At 41.1% G+C, this 16,429-nt stretch overlaps 2 long non-coding RNA genes across 2 annotated transcripts in view; both read right to left on the bottom strand.

The window, feature by feature from the left end:
• The window catches only part of LOC145444730 (uncharacterized), a 75,938-nt gene that overhangs the window by 7,360 nt on the left and 52,149 nt on the right, over positions 1-16,429 (bottom strand). The window lies entirely within an intron of this gene.
• On the bottom strand, positions 2,579-5,017 carry LOC145445515 (uncharacterized). Its single transcript, XR_013917063.1, has 3 exons — positions 4,796-5,017; positions 2,795-2,843; positions 2,579-2,726 (listed from the first exon to the last, which is right to left on the bottom strand). It is a non-coding gene; the product is annotated as an uncharacterized LOC145445515 (long non-coding RNA).

The raw sequence follows: 16,429 nt of genomic DNA, 5'->3' as shown, positions 1-16,429 counted from the left end.
ATCAGGGGTTCTCCACCTTCCTTTAGCCGTCGCCCATTTTGTGGTTTGCCAATGCTCTTTGACCCACCTCTTATCCTAGAGTCATAGTCCTGTTCAATGTGTGGTAATCGGTGCCGTCGATATGTCTATTTCTCTAAAATATACACATCTCCTACTAATGATATTTAAACAGAGCTTACGGGAAGTAAAATCGCGCCAAGCGCGATGAAAATTTTCAAGTTCAATAAATATCCGCCAACGAACAATCAACGAAATAAGTTTAGCCGCTTCGAGCTCCCCCCAATTATGGGTGCGGTATGCGATAGTTGCTGTCCTTGAAGATCGTATAACTCTTGTGTAGGCCTACTCGCGCTGTTCCACTCATGTCTTGAAACCCAATGATCCAATACCCACATCCACTGTGTGATTGGAGTTTTAGTTCCACTATGACGGCCGATGGGGAATAATATTATCATTCATCAATGAGATGCAACAGAGAATTGGAGAAAGAATAGGTAAGGTACATAGTATGTCTAGATAAGGTACATAGATAAGATACATAGTATGTCTTGTATGCCTGCCTATTGAAGGTCCGATGACAGAACATTAAATCCAATGATACAATCAATTCATGTGGCTCTTACATTATGTACAATGACTTCAAGGCCTGACATTTTTAGACCGACTGCAAAGATCAATGTGCTATACTAAATCCTCAATCCATAACGATTCGTTGCAGTGGTACCGTATACTTCCATAGGAAGTTTATAATTGATAATAAATTGCAATTCTGGGCCACAATTTGCGGCTATCTTTATGTCACAATAATACGGGAAGCGAGTGGCGCAGTGTGCTAAACGACACCGTCACGACACCAATGGTTGTTGGTTCGAGTCTCGGCTCTGCCAAGTTTCTATGTGTCGAAGGTTTATCTGAGCTCCTCGTCGCCGATCAAACAGTGCAGTGACTTCAAAAGCCCGGAAAGTACAGTAAGCCGAGCTTGGAAATCGGCAGCAAAGATCCGAAGAATGAATGCGTGTGGAAGAGAGAGAGCAAGAAAAGTCGCGAAGAAAAAACGCATTGAACTGTTCAAATTGCCATTTTGCCACTGTCGTGGAGCACAAAGCCTCACAAGGCTATAAGCAGCACTGTCGTATCATATCAATACAATACAATCTAACAATAATACGAACGGCCGATGTTGGCCTACCATATATATATATATCTACATCAAGTGCATTTCATTCCGAGTACCATTTTCAAGGGCATACAACGCACGACACAGCGGAAATCATTGGTTACTTCCGCATTAACTTCCAGTTATTATATAATCAAAATTATTGTCGTTGCTGTTGGTGTTGGCCGTAGGTTGTCAAAGCCGGGGGACAGAAGTCGCCGTTTCCCCTCCCATTTTCGTGTGACTCCATAGGTTTCACTATACATCTCATCACAGTCGGATGAAAAGCTTCAAGTACAGCCTACGTACAATTCAGTAATATGAATATATTTTCGAACACATGAACATAAAAAATTATAACTAAAGTCTCACTACTTCTTCAATTTTCCAAATAGCTCTGTGGCCCACCTCAAATTACTCCCGCGGCCTGCCCTTTGAGAACTCCTGATCTAGATAAACCATTTTTTGTAAACCTATCACCACTTCCTTCTTGGAACCTCGTGCGCATTACAATGAAGCTGCATGACGACATAGTTTGATTTGACGCGGAATCAAACCTCATGTGCATTGACGGCATCCTTTAGTCGATTATATTTATATAAACTCCTTGTTTTGAAGCAAGACGAAACGCTGCCCTCATTATGTTCTTGGGACGCGCAGTAATGAATATAATAAAATCGATCGAACTCGCTCTAATCATCGGTTAGATTTCAATACATTAAACCATGATTCGGATTTGCCAAGTTTGAATCAAACGTCATACTACCATATGTCCATAGGCTGTGGTTCGACCACACCATGTTATGAGTGTTAATTGTTGCTATCAGACCTATATAATTCCGACGAAATAGCGTATTCATAGATCGCCAAGCATACATCGATTGCGTGGTCTCACTTATACCTAGTTGAGTCGGATTTGAAACAAAAGGTGCTTTACAACATTATGTGTTTTAAAAAAGTGAAATTTCCCAAAAAAATGTGTTTTTCGTTCAAAAGTTATATAATTATCCATAATTGTGTAACTGCTTTGGACAAAAACATGTGATATGAGCCTACGGACGATTTGTACCCTTATAGTCGAGGTATACGGATGTGGAATGGTTTGATGATGATAATGACCGCCGACCGTGAAAATTATTACCGATATTTTAGTCCGTTTATCGCACGAGTCGGAAGCCTTTTTCGTCCAATGAGCCATATTCACCCTATATTTTCAATTATCAATCCGCTATGACGTCACAATGAAAGATTCGTGACGTCATGGATTAAAAAAGCAATGAAAAACATGTTTTAAACAAGGGCCACGTCTTAAACATGTTTGTTTCAAATTGATTTTTTTTTACAATGCAACCCTAACTTACTAGTAAGCGCACAAATTTCAAAACTGTCTAATAATTCTTTCCCCACCATAATCAGTCACAATTGCATGAGCGCTATATTTTATTCCGCATACAATAGCTGGTATAGTAGACACGAATTGAAACAACCAAACAGGTCCAAAATTGTATTTGTATTCTGAATAATGAAAATGAAATCCTGTGTAATCATTCTTTCATTGAAGCGTCGTTTCCTGCAATAGGTATCGTAGTCAAATTAATTCACGACAAGATCAAATGTTACAGCTATAAGTTTTCTCACCTGCGCCATCTTCGACGTCGTAAAAGCTCAAGATTTCCTCTAAACATAAGTTCGATGGTGTTAGCAATGTTATGATTTGTAGGTTTAGGCAGTGTTGGGATGACTCGAGTCATGACTTGACTCGAGTCAGACTCGAGTCACTTTTTCGTAAGACTTGACTTGACTCGAGTCACTTTGCTAAAATGACTTGACTTGACTTGACTCGGCGTATCAGAAATGTGGATTGACTCGTGACTCGGAGCAAAATTCACGAGTCAATTTCAAGTCATCAAGTAATCGGTGTCGATAAAAATCACTGTATCTTTCATATGTTCGGATTGTTCGCGCTACTCTGGTGTAACCCGTGAGAGCGACCAGTCATTCAATGATCGTGCGTTTTACGGAGCCTCAATTGTTTTCTCACAAATATATTGATCGCAAATGAAGTTACCTTAGCTTACAGCCTACGTTGTCGCAAACTATAGTATAGTTAAGTAATTTAATAGCAAAATGTTTATATTGTTCTGTGTTCTTAACTTAACCAAACCACTTTTTTCATTGGAATTGAATTCGAAAATAGTTTATATAGTCCTCAGCCATTGGAGCAGGCTCGAATTGTATCATATCAATTTGCAAAAGGGTAATGTATTGCATCTTATCAATTCGTTTCTCTATATTCTCTATTTTGGCTGGCAACTATAAACTGAGGCTGTGCAATTACTTACGTAGTTTATTAGTTCTGCTTATTTGTGAGCGATACAGCGCCTTAATTGCGTGTATATTTACCTCTATATCCCTTCATCGGTTCGAAATCAAAGACCGCTCAATCGTGACTTGACTTGACTTGACTCGCCTTAACTCGAGTCACCTCCAAAAATCGACTGACTTGACTTGACTCGAGTCACCTTCAAAAATCGATTGACTTGACTTGACTCGAGTCAAAATCTGCAATGACTCGAAATGACTCGTGACTCGAAAGTAGTGACTTGATCCCAACACTGGGTTTAGGCTGCTAGAGGTAAATCACATGTCTGTAATAAGATGCTGAAACAGTGAACAGGTGGTCAAATTAGTCACCGTCGCTACTCAAGTGGAAGTAGAAGTAACGCCGGAATTTCTACTCAAGTAGAAGTAGGAGAGGTGGTTCACAAGTAAGTAAGTAAGTAGGCATTCTACGCTTATTTTTGCCTACAAAACTGGAAACTGTCAAGTAGAAGTAGAAGTAATCTAAAATCATAACTGCTTAAAAAGTAGTTTGAGTAGCCAAAATCTACTTCAAGTACTTCAAAAAGTGGAAGTACTTCGTTACTGACCACCTCTGACAGTGAACGACATCGGTTATTGACTTATTGGCGAACGAAACAGGTGAAGTGTCCCATGTGAGCCTATGAACAATTATGTAGATCCAATTCATTTAAATATTCGAGTGATAATCCTGACGCCCCTGTCATATCTACCTTGACTTTCTAGTATTTTATTAGCCTATAGCAGAAGTCTCACTAGCTTTACCGATACCTTGGTATAGGGCTGCCATATATATTATGTAGGTGTGGAAACCGCAAAATGCTATACATCATGACATCGAAACGCGCTCGTTTTGTCGCTTGCTTTTTATATTCTCATTTAGTGTGCACTATGCAAAACTGTTCAGTGTTCATGCCCCTTCTTCACGTCACCTAGGCCAGGTGGGTGTCTGATTTCAAAGACTACTCCAAGTCGTTTCGACACTTTCCTATCATTTCACTGTATCGCGGTCTTGTGGTGTTTTGAAATGATGAAAATATTGATAAACTGATACTGATACCGAAATAAGCCTAAGATGTGCGCAAGTACGGTAAATCGCATTCAATTGGTCATGTTTCAATGTTCCCTTCCCGAGTAACATACCGATAGTGTTACAGCTAACAGTACATGAATTGTTCCAATCAACTTACCGAGAGCGTCATCGTTATCCAGCACCATGTCCTATAAAAGATATATGTTTTGCAAAAAAAAATGTTCACTACACTAGAGCAAAAATAGACTAGAAATGGAACCTACAAGCTTCTTTTTCTTGTGAACTTGACAGTGCTTGAACGCGCATTTACGCCTTCTCCAAAACAGCCAACCTTCACAGCCTGAGGTGAGAATAGTCGTGACGACCAAGACGGACAGTAGCGCTTTCGCATTCATTGTTGCCGAATAACAAGGTATAAGAAAGCCTTGAAAAGTTCTGCGATATGCATGCAAGCTCATTAGCAGGTAGTTTTATACTAGAACATAGGAAGGAAACACTCCTTAGAGACGACTATGTCGTGATATGCTATCAACTATATTGGCGATGACATAATTACTACCATGCGCCGTATGTAGAAGGGACAGTGCAGACGGCGATACTACGAATGTTTGCGTTGGCTTTCACGTTTGAGTTTGCATATTCCGTGTCCTTGTGATATTACATCAAATATACTGTGAGCAACTCGTAAATATAAGCCGAAAATATAAAGATTTATTTCAATATGAATATACTCTTCGAAAGCAAATTCTACATCAAGCTGTATATAAAACTTTGAATATATAGAAGTGTATCACATTCATACCGCACTTCGGCTGCAGCTGAATTTTCATTAAAATATGTGAACAGGTAGCCTATTATTACCGAAACACAAAACATGAAATGGTAAACGCGATTGACGCGATTAAAAGAAATTTAATAATCTGCTAACCTGTAAAATATGCTGTACACTGTACACGTGTACAGGTGCCGATAACAAGGCCAAGCAGCCGCAGCTTGGACATGTGCAGTTACGCGTCAGAGAATAGTAAATTATATGCAGATTTAGATTCGCTCAGAGACGTCGTAGCGTGCGGACGCATCGTCGTTTCAGTTCATTTAAGCTTAGCAGATTGGGTAATCAAGACAAGTGTCCGACTAGCAATTGACGCTTCGGCGTAGCCAGATATGGATATGGAGACAAGTTCCTCCGCAAAGAGGAAGTCTTCAACTACCCTCACTTCTTCTGGGGAAGAATGCGGGGATGGGGAGTGGTGCGAAGTAAGAAGCAAAATACCTGCCAAGAAATTTGCACTGATGGATAATGCAGTTGGGAAGGAACGGGAATCTAATAGCCAAAAAGCAACAAATCAACAACTTGACGTGCTGCTATCGGGGTCTGATGGAACACGCATGGGACACCAACATCCTACAAAGGTATGCGAGGCACTTCAGATAAACATTGGCAATTTTGAAAAAATACGTAGATTGCCTTCTGGAGATCTAGTTGTAACTTGTAAGACCAAAGAACAGGCTGATAAACTTCTCACTATAGACCAAATAGGAAAAGACTCCAACTTGATCGAAGTCAAAACCTCATTATTTGGTGCCAAACCTTACGGAGCACGAGCAGTGATATCCGGTGTTCCGCTGGATATAACAGAAGAAGAGATCTTGAAAGAGTTCTTTGAAATTGGCGTCAATTTCGTTAAACGGCTAAAGCGCAAAGTAGATGAGAAATATGAGAGCAGCCTCTCGATTTTGTTATGTTTCACGTCTGAGACATTCCCTGACTACGGGCATTTTTCCTACCTACGGTTCCGTACCAAACCTTATAACCCGCCACCGGTCAGATGTTTTGGATGCAATAGATATAGCCACACAAAAGAGAACTGTCGTGGGAAATATTGCTGTTCAAAATGTGGGGTTCGTGATCACGAGGTTGATAAGTGTACCAAAGATTTATGTTGCATTAATTGTAAACAACCGCACAGTGCTGCTTATGGCGGGTGCCCGGTGTACAAAGAACAGGCGAAATTACAAATCATAAAAGAACGTTCCAAGGTTACTCACTCCGAAGCTAAATCAATACTAAATTCCGAAACATCCCAAACACAAGCTACGCGTCTTTTCAGTGAAGTGGCGCAGGATTGCGCAACGCGTGTCAACAATCAGCAACGATCAACAATTAACAACCCAAGTCACCGAGCCACCATCAGGAAGATTCCGCGACAAACAATCTCTAACCACATAAACAAAGACAATAAAAGCAACGATCCAAACAATCATCCTGATTTGGAACCATTTAATCAATCTTCATTAGCGTATATTGATCCGATCCATCTTATCGCACTACTGGCTGAAATAGTGAAGCTTACATTGGCGGCCTGCAACTCTGACAAGGAGTGCGACGTATACAATATAGTATCTAAAGTTTCTTTGAAATATCTCGGTCGACAGGCTGATGTTGTCACGATGAGAAACATTTTCGAACCCTTCCATGATATCAATGACACCAATCCGATGACAAATCCCATAAACGATGGATAATATAGGACTAAACTTTTTACAGTGGAATTGTAGAGGATTATATAGGAAACATCACGAACTAAAACACTTTCTCACGACTCTGGAACGTGCTCCAGATGCGATAATTCTCCAGGAAACGCACCTTGTCGAAAAATACTCTCCGAAATTTCCAGGATATCACTGTCACAGAGAGGACAAATCCCTTAATTCTGGTGGATTGGCGATCTTTATTAAATCTTCACATAACTCCAGCATCAAAGCAGCTGCTACAACCGACATCGAAGTACTTTGTGTCAAGCTTCACGGCCTATCATTGTACAAATGTACAATGTGTACACTGTACATCCCACCCGACTGCCGCTTACGCGACAGTGATGCGAACATTTTCGAGACGTTACCACCAAAACCCATAGTCTTTGGCGACTTCAATGCACATCATTGGTCGTGGAGTTACCAAACGAACCAACGAGGGACTAACTTTTTTAATGTCCTCGATCACGCAAACTTAGTCATGTTAAACTCTTCAACTCCAACACATATCAATCTCGCGAGCAATGCTGTTAATCGTTGGTCATTGCTAGATTCAACACTCGCTACTCAAGATATAGCCGCGAGATGCGAAACTGAAATATCTTCGTCGCTGCTAGGAAGTGATCATTTCGTAGTGTTCATGAAGTATATGGCAAACTCGGCGATAACTTCTTTTTATCGACCACCATCGTGGTCTCTCAGGAAAGCCAAACTTCTTTTTATCGACCACCATCGTGGTCTCTCAGGAAAGCCAATTGGAAGAAGTTCTCCCGAATTGCAGATGAATGAAATGATCGATTTGTCCGATCAACGAGATGTTGAGTCTGCAAACACTATTCTAACAAAATGCATAACGACATCAGCGAATCGATCAATACCAAAGACAAAGAATATGGACAACAAATCTGTCCCTTGGTGGAGTCCCGAATGTGAGAGAATGATTCGTAGGAAAAGAGCAGCATATTTACGAATGAAGCGCACCTTTGATATAGCAGACTTTATAAACTTCAAAAAGGCCAGGTCCGCATGCGGAAGAACTATACTCGAAGCAAAACGTTTTTGTTGGGAGTCTTTCTGTTCCTCGCTGAATAATAAATCACGTTTAAATCGCGTATGGCGGGTTATTCGTAGCATCGCTGGTACAACAGCGCATCAGCAAATTCCTCATATCCGAGTAAATGAAGTTGATCACACCGAAGACACTTCAAAAGCAGAAATAATAGGCGAGCACTTCGCTACCATAAGCAGATCCAATAACTACGCTTCGAATTTCCTCCTTTCCAAGTGTCAGCGTGACCAACATATTACATCATGTCTACCTTTCAATGTGAATCTGGAAGATCCAATCAATGCACCGTTTCAGATGTCGGAACTTAGGGAGGCACTACAGAGTCGGAAAATCTCTTCTCCTGGACGTGATTCCATAAATTATCAAATGCTGCAACATCTTTCGACGTCAGCCCAGACCGAACTTCTTAAGCTATATAACATTTCATGGAGAGATGGGAAATTACCTAAATCCTGGAAACATGCTGTCGTTGTTCCTATCCTAAAACCACAAAAGGATCCTTCTGAAGCGGGATCGTATCGACTAGGGATGGTGTGAACCTCTGAAAGGTTCAGGTTCGTGTGAACGCGAACCTTTTTGAAAGGTTCTGTGTGAACGCGAACGTGAACCTCATGACGTCACGTGGCGTCATATTGCTAATTCCAGCCCTATATTTGAATGAAGTGATAGCCTATATTAATGTACACGATACATAGCGACGACTCGGGCCACATAATGGCACAATGCTGAAGTACATATTGACATTTTATTCGTCGCTAAATGTATCAACTGAGGCGATCAAATGACATAATAATCGCATAAATCAATATCTTCCGTCGCTTTGCCGACAATTTCGACGACGACTTGCCAGGGAATATAAGCTTACGGCTTAACGGTCCAGGCCAGACCGGAAAATGTATTCGGCGTCTGAGTATTGCTACACGGATATTGAGCAGAGTGTAAAAACGGGTTTCTATACTTGCTACCGATATTATTCCATTAACAAGTTACACAGCGATAGCCAACGCCCCAATCGCACGGATGTCGTTTTTATGATACAGTAAACATATGAAGACAAGATTGACCACGTAAGCTAGCTAGTTTTTACATCAGAAAACGATATCAATTGAATAAGCATCATTCGCTATCTACATGTAGTGTATTTCGCTATTGATGTTGTGTGATTGCCGGTCAAGCTCATAGCAGAGAGTCACTAAATATTCACAAACGGAAAGCTGGATATTTCGAGCAAACTTTTGTTAGAGAGCAAATGAATTTTTGAAATTGTCAAGGTGTTGATTGTTTATGCTGCCAGTGCCATGTATAGAGTGATCCGCAGTTGAAATGCAATGAATTTGAACCTAATCAGTTATAATGAAGAGAAAATTGTAATATATATGCAAAAGGTTCACAGTGCAGAACCTACCAAGGTTCTGTTGTGAACGCGAACCTCAAAATTTCCGAGGTTCACACACAGAACGCGAACGTGAACCTCACGTTCACACCATCCCTAGATCGACCCATCTCATTGTCCAGCCATCTTTGTAAGGTTATGGAAGTGATGATAGTAAATAGACTTCAGTGGTTTCTTGAGGCGAACAATCTTCTCCACCACTCCCAGTCTGGTTTTCGGCACGATCGCAGTACCCTAGACCAGTGGTTCTCAACCTTTTTCACCTCGCGGACCGGTAAAATATAAAAAATATTTGGCGGACCGGTGGACTTTCAGAAATTGAAATTAACACAAAATGTAGAGTATGAAGCCGTTTTTTGCAAGCATATGGTGCTAGAGAGAAACATTTTTAGGGTTTGATCGTAATTAATTATGTTTATGATGGTATCCATGAGATTTTACGGTAGTGAGTCGATCTGTTTGCCCGTTTGTCCTCTTTTTTGAGATTTTGTCCTCTTTTGTGAGAATTTTGGACAAATTCGCGGCCAAATTCGACTGATATGCCGTAAATCAGCACCGAAGTACGCTCCGGCGGGTATTTCGGGAGCTGAGCCGGAAAGACGACCTTTTTTTAGTGTACCGACCGCAAGGTGGGAAAAATTTACCATTTTTTCAGGATTTTCTTTCGGTTTTGCAAGTCTGAAAATTCTGAAAAAGTGTCCTCTTTTCAGATTTCCAAAATATGGTAACCTTAGATAAAATTGCATTTTCCGGATAATTAACGTGCTACCGCCGCGAGTCGTTTACACCTTACAGTCTTTCGCGCCGTATACCGTGGATTTAACCGATCACACCAACTCGAATAATATTTTTCTCTTCGACAATATCGAGAGAAGTGTTTTGGAGTCGATCCAACCACCTTGTCGTGCTAACTTGCTGAATGTTCATTGCTCAATACCACCAAGCGTAGGCTACTCTGGCTACTACGCACGAAAACACCTGCCAAACAGCTATACCTGGCCAATGGCCATACACAAAACCAGTGCCGAAAAAGCACGTCATCAGTCAACCCCCCGAAAAACGTTGGTCTTGGTCCCCACAGTTAGATGTATGCTTTGACCACTACTTGTGAGCACATGTGGGTGTCAGATTCCATGGACTACTCCTTGTCGCTTCGACATCATCCTGTCTTTTCATTGTATCGCATTTTGTGGTGTATTGAACTGATAAAATTGCTAATAAACCAATGATGATCCATTCTACTAAGTGCAGGCAGAGAGTTTACGTATAGCCTAATCGCGCGAAGCGTGGAAATTTTCTATATTTCATGACGGAATCCGTCAATAATATTGGTAATTGCGTACATATTGCTATATTTTTTTATCCTCTCAAAATTATCAAATTCTCAGGTAGAGCTGAGTGAGGTGTCGTCTTGAGAAATTTATGGCATATAATCAAATTATAAATATTCTGGCTGGACTGTAGCAATAATTACTTCGTTACATGTCATTAGTTCATGACCTACTGTCTGCCATATAGTGAATAGATATTGAAATCGCCTAAGCGTAGGCTACTAAGCTAAAAGAAGCACACGACTCCAAATTGCTATTTCCTCACTGGAAAATAACTTTTCTCTGTGGGGTGGCGTTTTTGCTGTGGGGTAAAGATTGCCAGGGCAGCGAAATTCGGCTCCAGCCATTTAGGTGCCTATGGACAATTTGACATATGTAGCCTATATCGAGGTTTTCGGTCTACAAAGGGCAGTCGTTTTCGGCCAAGGTTTTCTCGCTGCCATATTTTGACACACTTTTCGCAGTCCTATGTTAGCCCAAACTTTATTATGTGTAGGTGCGTCGTGGCACGGCAATGGCTGACGCCGAAAATGCCGAATCTTACAAATCATGCGTATTTCATGGCGGAAGGGCACCCAATATTCAATTTATTTAGTGACACAAAATCGGACAAAGCATGAACAAAATTGGATGAAGTTTCAACTAAAATAATCTTTAATTTATGTTCAGTCACGAAATGACTTTGGGCTCCCTTAAGCTCACCCCCTATCAATTAGGGGTTAGTGGTGCTACAGTTACTATAGGGCCTAGGCTACTGCAATAAATGAATGAATGGAGAACGAATCATCGTGCAAACTGCGCATTTTAGCGAGTCAGCTTGTACTTGTCGCTCGAATGTCGTCAAATGACGCGGCTTGAACTTCAAGTCAAATGTTTCCAGACCTAATGATACCTCACGAAGTTCTCAATCAAGTTTAAATTTTGATGTTTTATTTATTTTATCAATGGACAAACCTTCAACATATTGCATCTTGAAATTGAGGTAAAATGCCTGGCGGACCGGCAGGATAGTCGTCGCGGACCGGCACCGGTCCGCGGACCGGCGGTTGAGAACCACTGCCCTAGACCATATAGGCTACTTCGCCTACACGACACCATATATAAGGCACTGAACAATCAGAGATCAGTAGTTGCAGTTTTTCTCGACATCGAAAAAGCCTACGATATGGTATGGTGAAATGGTTTGCTCTATAAATTGTCTGCCCTCGGCATACATGGGAGGATGCTGAAATGGATATCAGATTTTCTTCGTGACAGATCGTTCTCGGTTCGCATTGGTTCTTCGCTATCCACCCCATTTCAACTTGAAAATGGTATTCCGCAAGGAAGCTCTTTAAGCCCCATCCTATCTGCAGTGATGATAAATGATTTGGCGCCCTTATTGCAGGTGGGAAATAGTCTCTTTGCTGACGACTGTGCAGTATGGGACAGTGAGTTATCAATAACTGACGCAGTGGCCGAAGTTCAAAAATCATTAGACGTGATACGCAATTGGTGCTCCGAGTGGGGTTTCAAGATCTCTACTGACAAGTCAATGGCAGTGATATTCACCAGAAAAATTAAAGTTGGTCATCATACGCTCGATTTTGGTGGAGTTCCGTTGAGATTGGAAGATAAAGCGAAGTATTTGGGAGTTACATTTGATAGAAGACTAACATACAAATATCACATTGAAAATATTGCCTCGGGATGCACGAAGCGGTTGAACATAATACGACTCCTAACCGGTACTTATTGGGGGGTAAGTCGATCTTCTCTGTTACAATTGTATCGAGCGATGATTAGGAGTACAATCGATTACGCGATGCCAGCATACTTTTTTGCCGCGAAAAAACATTTGAATAGACTGAATATAATACATTATCAAGCTCTGAGGCTCTGTTGCGGTGCAATGCGAAGCACTCCGATTTGCGCTTTAGAAGCCGAATGTAACGAGATGCCGCTTCACACCCGGCATTTAAACCTCTGCCTTAATTATCGCTGTTTCTTCTTGCCCATTCCGCCGACAACAATCCAGCAAAGGAATTATTAGATGATACCTGGCACGAAATAGCCTATACAGTTTGACAAATCCAAAATTCCGAACCTTCAACCTTCTGTCAAAAATCGACCTGCTCCAACATTTCACAATAGATAGCCTACGTATCGACAAACAACTGTGCAACCATGGAAAATTCCTGTTCCCTGCGTAGATATTCATTTACTGCATTCCAAGCGGTCCGATACTTCATTTGAACAGTTACGTCAGGATTCCATGTCATATATAACAGAAAAATACATTGGATACGATCATATTTATACGGATGGCTCAAAAAACGCCTTTGGAACGGGATGTACAGTGTATATCTCAAACCACGTGTCGATAACCAAACGATGTTCCTTCTATTCGTCAAGCTTCACAGCTGAACTAACTGCTATCTCCGAGGCACCTAGGTGGATTCTAGAAAACGGTTCGTATGTCAAGAAATATTTTGCTACTGTCGGACATTGCAGCATCTACAAAAATCGCGTTTCTGAAGGATGAGTAAGTTATCAAATGAAATTTCAACTAATCTCGTAGAGCTTGAATTCCAGAAAATACATATTATCTTCGTTTGGATACCAGCACACGTCGATATTAAAGGCAGCGAGACGGCAGACCAATTGGCAAAGTCCGCAGCAACGTCATCTGAAGGGCGGAATCCTACAAATACAGTTTTGACAAGGCATGAAGCGAAGCAAGTCATACTGAAATATTGCAAGCAAATTTGGAACCAACATTACCTCGAAGAAGATAAAGGCTCTCATTTCAAACTTTTTCGTGAATCCCTTCATCACAGTACACCACCTCTTGAAAATCGCATTAGCGACCGAATATTATTTCGATTGCGCTCAGGTCATTGCGGACTGAACGCACACTTGTTGAAGATTGGAATCGCACCATCACCACATTGTACCTCCTACAATGAACCTGAGACGGTTGAGCACTTTATAATGAACTGCCCCTCGCATGAATTTCATAGAACGTTCCTGCGTCGTGCTTGTGTTTGTATGAATATTCCATTTTGCCTAGTGAACTTACTAACGGATCCAAGCATTTTGAAATACGTGGTAGAATATGTGCTGAGTTGTGATCGATATATTTGAATTGTTGCTAAATTAAAATTGAGTAATGTCGTGGCGCACACGACCTAACGGTGATAGGCGCCACTCTTTTTCTTCCAATAAATAAATAATATGCAGATTTGGATGATGCAAGAATCACAAAATGCAGAACTGCAGATACGTGATCGAGTCCATGCATTGTGTATCAAGATAGGGATTGCAGTGTGTTGGGATGACTCGAGTCACCTTTTTGTATGACTTGACTTGACTCGAGTCACTTTGCATAAATGACTTGACTTGACTCGACTCGATGCTCCGGAAATGCGGATTGACTCGTGACTCGAAGCAAAATTTACGAGTCAATTTCAAGTCGTCAAGTAATCGGTGTCGACTATAACTCGCTGTATCTTGTATAGGTTCGGATTGCTAACCAATCACTCAATGATTGTGCGTTTTACCGAGCCTCCGTTGTTATATCACAAATAAATTGATCGCAAACCCAGTGATCGGATATTACAGCTTACGATGTCGTAAACTTGCTCAATGCTCAGGGCTCACCTTAACCATCCCCCTTGTATGATAAAGATCGAACGAATATCGTTCATATGTTCATAACTGTATATGATGGATATGTAGGTGGGTAGGGAATTGCACCAGGGTTGTAATGACTCGAGTCATGACTCGACTCGAGTCAGACTCGAGTCATGATTTTCTGATGACTCGACTTGACTCGAGTCATTTTCTCAAAATACGGAAATGACTCGACTCGACTCGAGTCAATCTGTGTATTGACTCGACTTGGACTCGAGTCATTGCGCATGACTCGAGCCAAGTCATATGACTCGAGAGTCAGACGGCCAGACCAACATTTCATTGTAATTTTGAGGAACAGTAAAGTAACCACCCTGTTGGGATTTCGTCTATTGGTACTGGTACTTGAAAATGCGACCAGAAACTGCTAAAAGTGAGAAAAATTAGTATATTATCAATGCGAACCATTCGATATCACCAAACAGAGTTATAAAAAGTGGGTTTAACAAGACTTTAACTATAAACTGAGCAGTCAACACAATGACTTGGACTCGGACTCGAGTCATAACACCATGACTCGGACTCGAACCTCTGATCGATGACTTGGACTCGGACTTGACTCGGTGGTGAATTGAAAATGACTCGACTTGACTCGAGTCAAAAGTATAAAAGTGAGATTGACTTGTGACTTGGTTACAACCCTGAATTGCACCATATCATTTTTCGTATGTTATCCTTTATTTCGACTGCATGATAATTATAGGCTGTGGCTACACCGCCACTTGCGTAGTTTAGCAGTTCTACGTGTGCGTGAGTGATACGGCGCCTTTCTGCGTGTGTAATCATCTCTTTATTCGCTCATCGATTCAGAATAAATGGGTACTCCATCTGTATTTAAAACACTTGGCAAAATGTAATGACTTTGAATCATGTCACGCACTTTGAAAATTCAACTTGACTTGACTTAATTGACTCGGGTCTCCTTTGAAAATCGAGTCACTTGACTTGACTCTAGTCAAAATGTGCAATGAATCGAGAATACTTTTGACTCGAAGGCAGTGACTTGATCCCAACTATGAGGGATTGTTAATTACAGTCCCGCTTTGCTGGTAACTTTAAGTGATCGACAAGATTGATGTAGTCATCTACCGCGTTCGCTCGCGAAACGCCTCATAAAACCCAAGTTATTGGCAGTGAAATCCAATTCGCTATTCAGATTTTGCTGTTCGTCTTGTCGCATTTTGCGGTCCACGCCAACACTCTTGCATCAACCACATACGATAAGACGTGAAAAGAAACCAACTACTCCTTTTTCCGAGTACCCAAGAAGCTGCTACAGGTGACCTGCAGTGTGAAATGAGCAAAGCTTGCTGTACAGACATTTACCATTCTCGTGCTTATGAGCTCGGATATGATATGAACTGAATGTGATTCCATTTCCCAGTTTTTGTGATTTCGGTAATTCTAATTCTGCCCTAATTTGGATAAAAACTGCGTGACTCTAATTCTAATTTAATTTGGAAAAGCTGAACATTTTCTAGTAGTCCAACACATTTCGTTTCTAATTAGACTAGAATTACAATTATAACAACACAGTTTTTCCAAATTAGATTAGAATTAGAGCAACTAGCTATTATGCTAATTTTAATCTAACTTGAAGTAGCTGAAAATTTTCCAGTTGTCCAACTGTTCCCATGCTCATGTTAGTTACTGAGTCGTAGAAAAACGTATCTTCCCATCAGGTCGTGCGAACGAATTTGCTAATAAATGAGCTGTCAGATCCCATGGAGTCATTGGACGTTTCACGAGCACACACGCACATGCTAGTCGATCGATGTAGACAGATCAGTTGTATCGTGCTTTATTGTGAATGTCTCGAGCATTGCGATACCGTAGCAACTAACGCGAGAAAGGATACTCACGACGACTAGACCTA

This window comes from Botryllus schlosseri, chromosome 8, assembly GCF_051294905.1.
Source record: "Botryllus schlosseri isolate E-star chromosome 8, Bs_hap1, whole genome shotgun sequence".
Lineage (NCBI taxonomy): Eukaryota > Metazoa > Chordata > Ascidiacea > Stolidobranchia > Styelidae > Botryllus > Botryllus schlosseri.
The sequence above is the reverse complement of the archived record's forward strand: the minus strand, read 5'-3'. Positions and strand labels throughout refer to the sequence as shown.